Source organism: Gymnodraco acuticeps, unplaced genomic scaffold (genome assembly GCF_902827175.1).
Source record: "Gymnodraco acuticeps unplaced genomic scaffold, fGymAcu1.1, whole genome shotgun sequence".
Lineage (NCBI taxonomy): Eukaryota > Metazoa > Chordata > Actinopteri > Perciformes > Bathydraconidae > Gymnodraco > Gymnodraco acuticeps.
The window spans coordinates 1-6,835 of record NW_022991498.1 but is presented as its reverse complement, the minus strand read 5'-3'; the positions used below and the strand labels follow the sequence as shown (position 1 = coordinate 6,835).

The 6,835-nt window shown below is 44.6% G+C and overlaps 1 long non-coding RNA gene across 1 annotated transcript; it reads left to right on the top strand.

Annotated features, from left to right (window-relative positions):
- Window positions 1-5,983: 5,983 nt before the first annotated feature.
- LOC117533153 lies at window positions 5,984-6,835 on the top strand. The gene is made up of 3 exons (XR_004567017.1): window positions 5,984-6,099; window positions 6,408-6,601; window positions 6,733-6,835. It is a non-coding gene; the product is annotated as an uncharacterized LOC117533153 (long non-coding RNA).

Here is a 6,835-nt window from a genome sequence, read left to right as displayed (position 1 = left end):
CTCCCCTTAACTCCTAACAGTCATCATCATGGTGACGCTCAGCCCTCCCCTTAACTCCTAACAGTCATCATCATGGTGACCCTCAGCCTCTCCCCTTAACTCCTAACAGTCATCATCATGGTGACGCTCAGCCTCTCCCCTTAACTCCTAACAGTCATCATCATGGTGACGCTCAGCCTCTCCCCTTAACTCCTAACAGTCATCATCATGGTGACGCTCAGCCTCTCCCCTTAACTCCTAACAGTCATCATCATGGTGACGCTCAGCCTCTCCCCTTAACTCCTAACAGTCATCATCATGGTGACGCTCAGCCTCTCCCCTTAACTCCTAACAGTCATCATCATGGTGACGCTCAGCCTCTCCCCTTATCTCCTAACAGTCATCATCATGGTGACGCTCAGCCTCTCCCTTAACTCCTAACAGTCATCATCATGGTGACGCTCAGCCTCTCCCCTTAACTCCTAACAGTCATCATCATGGTGACGCTCAGCCTCTCCCCTTAACTCCTAACAGTCATCATCATGGTGACGCTCAGCCTCTCCCCTTAACTCCTAACAGTCATCATCATGGTGACGCTCAGCCTCTCCCCTTAACTCCTAACAGTCATCATCATGGTGACGCTCAGCCTCTCCCCTTAACTCCTAACAGTCATCATCATGGTGACCTCAGCCTCTCCCCTTAACTCCTAACAGTCATCATCATGGTGACCTCAGCCTCTCCCCTTAACTCCTAACAGTCATCATCATGGTGACCCTCAGCCTCTCCCCTTAACTCCTAACAGTCATCGGTCATGGTGACGCTCAGCCTCTCCCCTTAACTTCCTAACAGTCATCATCATGGTGACGCTCAGCCTCTCCCCCTTAACTCCTAACAGTCATCTCATGGTGACCTCAGCCCTCTCCCCTTAACTCCTAACAGTCATCATCATGGTGACGCTCAGCCTCTCCCCTTAACTCATAACAGTCATCATTCATGGTGACGCTCAGCCTCTCCCCTTAACTCCTAACAGTCATCATCATGTCAACCACAACACAGAGAAATACTGATAGCAATGTGTGTGTAGTTGTTGATACATTGCTGACAGAGGGAACTAGAATACAGATTTAAGAAATATCAGTTTTTGAGCATGTCATAAGCATGTTTTGTCTTGACTATATTACAACTATATTATAATAAAATAATATAGTATTTATATTATTCAATTGATTATGATTATTAGTAGAAGTAGTTTATTTGCATTCATTATATTTTAATCTTTTTGAGGCTAGTATTTGGCAGGAAATGCAGACGTACATGCACATTTACCATTTACCTCACTGTATACAAAGTAACTGTTGATACTAATAATAAACAGGAATTATATTTGCAAAGTACTTTGTTTCCAAAAAAAAATGGGTTTCACTCCTGTCGGTTGGGGGGGGGGGGCCTCAATCTCACAATGTCGCTTGGGGCCCCAAGTTGGCCACATGCACACAGAAGGATTCACACTTGTGTTTTTCAAAACACACACAAATGTGTTCCGTTTCATATTCATGTAAATAAAATCCAAATACAGAAAAAAGTTGTCCAGATGTATTTTTGATCCTCACATATTAGTTTTTCCGTTTAAAAACCTCTGCACCTGCAAACACAACCCGCTCTCTGTGCACGGATCGCTGTGCATTGTGTGGGTTTTTTGAGACTCCCCTGATGGTCACCCGATTCCTACTTGTAATTTTTTCTATCTATAGCCAATCAGATGTCTCCTTCATTCTAAGCCAATCACATGAGCGCGCCCCCACGAGGGTATGATTTCTTGCGTTCATGACACTTCGGTCATTATCGGCCGATATTCACTCTTAATAGTTTGATCGGTGCTCTCTATAAAGGCCGATCAGGAGAGCTGGATCTGATCGATATGGACATAAACGCGAGTGAAGTGTAACCGGACGCGAGAGAGAGATCAGATCAGCTGCTGAGTCTGACGGAGACACGCAGCTCTGCATGATCAACTGAAGCTCCGCCCTCTGTTTAGCGAGCTGACCGGACTGCGCAAAATGCGCATATGAAGTGTCATGAACGCAAGAAATCATACCCTCGTGGGGGCGCGCTCATGTGATTGGCTTAGAATGAAGGAGACATCTGATTGGCTATAGATAGAAACAATTACAAGTAGGAATCGGCTGACCGTCAGGGGAGTCTCAAAAAACCCACACAATGCACAGCGATCCGTGCACAGAGAGCAGGTTGTGTTTGCAGGTGCAGAGGTTTCAAACGGAAAACTAATATGTGAGGATCAAAAATACATCTGGACAACTTTTTCTGTGTTTGGATTTTATTTACATGAATATGAAACTGAACACATTTTAGTGTGCTTTGAAAAACACACGTGTGGATCCTTCTGTGTGCACGTGTGTGTTATGAGACTGCTCTGAGCCCATATTACAAAGGACACTGCATCTGATCAGCTGACCGTCAGCTGGGGGGGGTCATGTGACCTGAACATTCTGTTGTGATCAGAATTAGATCAGAATCCCTTCATTCGTGCCACAGAGGGGAGCTGAGCCACAGACCAGCTTCATGCTACCCTAAGAAGCATGCTTACAAGAAAACATTAAAGGGTCAAAAAACTAAATGAAATGACACAATTTACAAAATACACCTCCTGTAACAGCAGCCATTGAGTGTGTGTGTGTGTGTGTGTGTGTGTGTGTGTGTGTGTGTGTGTGTGTGTGTGTGTGTGTGTGTGTGTGTGTGTGTGTGTGTGTGTGTGTGTGTGTGTGTGTGTGTGTGTGTGTGTGTGTGTGTGTGTGTGTGTGTGTGGTGTGTGTTGTGTGTGTGTGTGTGTGATGTGTGTGTGTGTGTGTGTGTGATGTGTGTGTGTGTGTAGTGTGTGTGTGTGTGTGTGTGTGGTGTGTGTGTTGTGTGTTTAGTGCTGGGGGGACACGCTTATTTTGAAACCGATTAATCGGGCGATTATTTGATCGATTAGTCGACTAATCGAACGATTATTTTTCTGTTGTTCAATTCATAAAAAACGTAATGTAAAAAAAAAAATGTTCACGATACTGTGTCTCAGGGGATCTTAATATTTAAGAACCTATTAATGTGTTTATACCAGGATTAACGGAAATAATCTCAGCTAACTGACGATACAAACCATGTTTACCAAAACAAAACACAAGTCTCATAAGAAGCATCTAAATGACCCCTGAGCGAAAAATGCTAACGGAATTGGCACAGAACTCAAGATAAAAGTACCCTTATTACTTATCGTAGCTGCACATACAATATATCCGATTAAAGCTGAGACTCCACAGATTATGTAGGTACATAGTATCATCACTGAGTGATCCGGACTCGCGACAGGGGAAGCAAATACAGTCCTCACAACACGTACCTTCACAGAGCTTCTAGGGAGATCGTCTCACCGCCGTAGCTGTCAATCTGATCAAAATATGTGTTCAATGGCATTAAAATGAGAAAAAACGCGGCTGAATCGGTTAATCCATAGGTTTTTAACGTCTATGTATAAACAAATTATTGAATTTATAATCCATAATTCCATTTTTATGTAAAAATCGGAGAGCAAAATGCTAGCTGCTAATGGTAGCCACCACAGCTAGCTGCTGCTTCCGGTCAAGCAGCAGTCTCAGTGAGATATAAATATATAAATATCTTTGCGTTTTGGACTAACTTTAAAATATTCCCATGCTTTTGAAGACCTAGGGCGAGATGTTTTCGTTTGAGGGCTTCGTGCGCAATCCTGTGAGGAGGAGGTGATAGCCGTTTCAGTCTCCATTGTGTTAGAAGTGCGATTGCGAACTGCTTGCTGCTTTGGGTGACCCACGTGTGTGTGGCGACCATATATACAGTCTATGGTGGCGACGCGTCGACGCGGAAATATGTCGTCGACGATATTTTGAAGTCGACATCGTCGACGCGTCGCTACAGCACTAGTGTGTGTGTGTGTGTGTGTGTGTGTGTGTGTGTGTGTGTGTGTGTGTTGTGTGTGTGTGTGTGTGTGTGTTGTGTGTGTGTGGTGGTGGTGTGTGGGTGTGTGTGTGTGTTGTGTGTGTGTGTGTGTGTGGTGTGTGTGTGGGTGTGTGGTGTGTTGTGTGTGTGTGTGTGTGTGTTGTGTGTGTGTGTGTGTGTGTGTGTGTGTGTGTGTGTGTGTGTGTTACCCACTAAGTACAACCTGTCCACCTGGTACCCTCACATTCACACCCCATTCTGTTTAACAATCAGGATCCACAACAACACCTAGAGATCCATTGCACACATAACAAATGGATGTATGCATACAACGCCTGGACATAGCCCGTCATGACCGTACTGTGGACATTGTGTCTGATGCGGTACGAAACATCTTAACATCTAGCGCAGCAATGTACAAGCACGCTAGAGTGCTACCAGAATGGTTTGGCTTTATCAATGATGTCTTTGCTAACATCCCAAATACACCTGGGGGGTATACTACCAAGCCGGATGTTCTCTTAGCGGCTAACTTCAGGGTAACTCAGGGTTTCCGGTCCTACGAAGCTGGTTCTCTTTTTAGCGGCTAGATCTCCATGGTAACTGATGCTGAGCGGCTAGCCTGCTCCGGAGCAGGTTAGGTTGCAGGCTAAGAGATCAACTCAGTGAAAGCACTGCCTGCTGACCAATCAGAGCTCAGTGTGTGAGTTTAAAGCGATCAAGTCATATTACAGGAGAAAGGAAATACAGAAAATCTGCCGTCGCAGGAAAGACGGCCGGCAACAATCAGCGACTGTGTGAACGTGAACATGAATAGAATATCAGCTCCATCTTCAGAGCAATCTGACTATTATAACATTAGCGTTAAGAAAGCTTACTGAAATATCTGCCACAACATAAGTAACCGGATCAGAGTCACATTAAGTACAGTCCATATCACTTCATAATGTATCATCTCCTGATCTGAGTCAGCTGAGCCGTATCTGGCCGTGCAACACTCACAGCGTCACAGACTGGATGCAGAAGCATTATTTGAAGCAACACATTAAGTTGAGGAAACACTGGAGTCAAATGTAATGAAAGTCAGATGGTGTCTTAGACGGGCAGTGATATCATAAAGCTGTTAAAGTACGCATTCAAACACTTGTTCTGTTCCCAGCTGTGTTCACCTTGCAGGTGCAGCTCTGTGGCTTTGATCCTGGATCAAGTGTTTAAGTCATGGATGTTTAAAGTTTAACTTCTTCATTTTTGACTAGTATTATAGTTCACTTTTCATTCAGGAAATATGACGCTAGCGCTGTCAGTACGCTTCTCCATGTCTGTGATTGGTCGAATGCTCCAGATACCACCCCTCTCATGTGAACACCTAACTAGATAGGACACGGCTGGCTTGAGCGATCCACTTGATAACCCGCGTCGTAGGACCGTTTAGCGAGAGCGCGTATGTTTTGGATGAGGCCACCGGCTAACTCAAACATATCCAGGTTAGGTTGAACCTGCTTTGTAGTACAGGCCTCTGGTGTGATTTCTGTTGACACCACAGGGAGGTGCTAATATTAGAAGTAGGCTGTGCCTTTGACCTGTGCATGGGACCAGGCTTTCCAGGACAAGTATATCAAATACCAACCACTGCTCGATGTGATAACCAGCTTTGGGTACAAATGTAGATACAGCATACGTATATTCGGAAGTCTTGGCCATGTATAAAAATGCACCGTGATTGGTCTGAGAGTTGGCTGGAAATGTCAAAGAGAAAAAGCCAAATATTGCTCTGTCTCAGCTGCTATTGGCTGCTTAGCCGTGTGGAGAAGGAGGTGCTATTGTTCCCTAAGTGTTCTGTGCTGCTTAGCCCCGATATGTTTGATTCCCTGTCTTATGTAAATAATGTATGGAACCAAATAAAGTGTGTGTGTGTGTGTGTGGTGTGTGTGTGTGTGTGTGGTGTGTGTGTGTGTGGTGTGTGTGTGTGTGTTGTGGTGTGTGTGTGTGTGTGTGTGTGTGTGGGTGTGTGTGTGGTTGGGTGTGTGTGGTAGCATGAACGCCTCAGACAGCGAGGAGGACTCGTAAACGAGAGGTCGGCTCTGGTGGAGAGCCCCCCCTCCCCTCCTACAGACCCGACCCCCCATCGACCCCCCCGACAAGAGGGTAAGGGTCTATTTGGATTATTATTTTTATACCTATAATAACATTTTTATTTCGTCATTTTGATTGATATTATTTTACCAGTTTTTCTTAGAATTTCTTTATTTATTATTATTTATTTTATTATTATTTATTTTTTATTATTATTTTTCCCAAAGTATTTTAGTTAGTTAGTTATTTATTTGTATTAATTATTGCTCACTCGGGCCGGTCCGTGTACTGCATGCTAATGTTAGTCTATGAATGAATGTTTGTTGACGTTAGGATCAGCTGTGAGTTGTTGTTGTTGTTGATGTTGTTCCTGTGTGCAGCAGGGGCTCAGCAGGAGGTCTGCCTCTCCGCAGGGGGTCCAGGGGGTCTCTGAAGAGGAGGAAGAGGAGGAGCTGACCTTAAAGTACGGAGCGAAGCATGTGATCATGCTCTTCGTCCCGGTGACGCTGCATGATCGTCGTCGTGGCAACCATCAAGTCCGTCAGCTTTACACGGAGAAGACGGACCAGCAGCTGTACGCACACATCCTTATTTATATTATTACATTTATTGCATTAATTATTATATTCTCTTCAGTATTTATAGAAATGTATTCCTCCTTTTATTAGTATGAGTAATTGTTTACATATATAAACCTCTTGTCAGGATCTACACCCCTTCTCAGAGAACGTGTCCTCGGTGGGCCGGCGCCTCCTGAACTCGGTTCTGAACACGATCATCATGATCAGCGTCATCGTGGTGATGACCG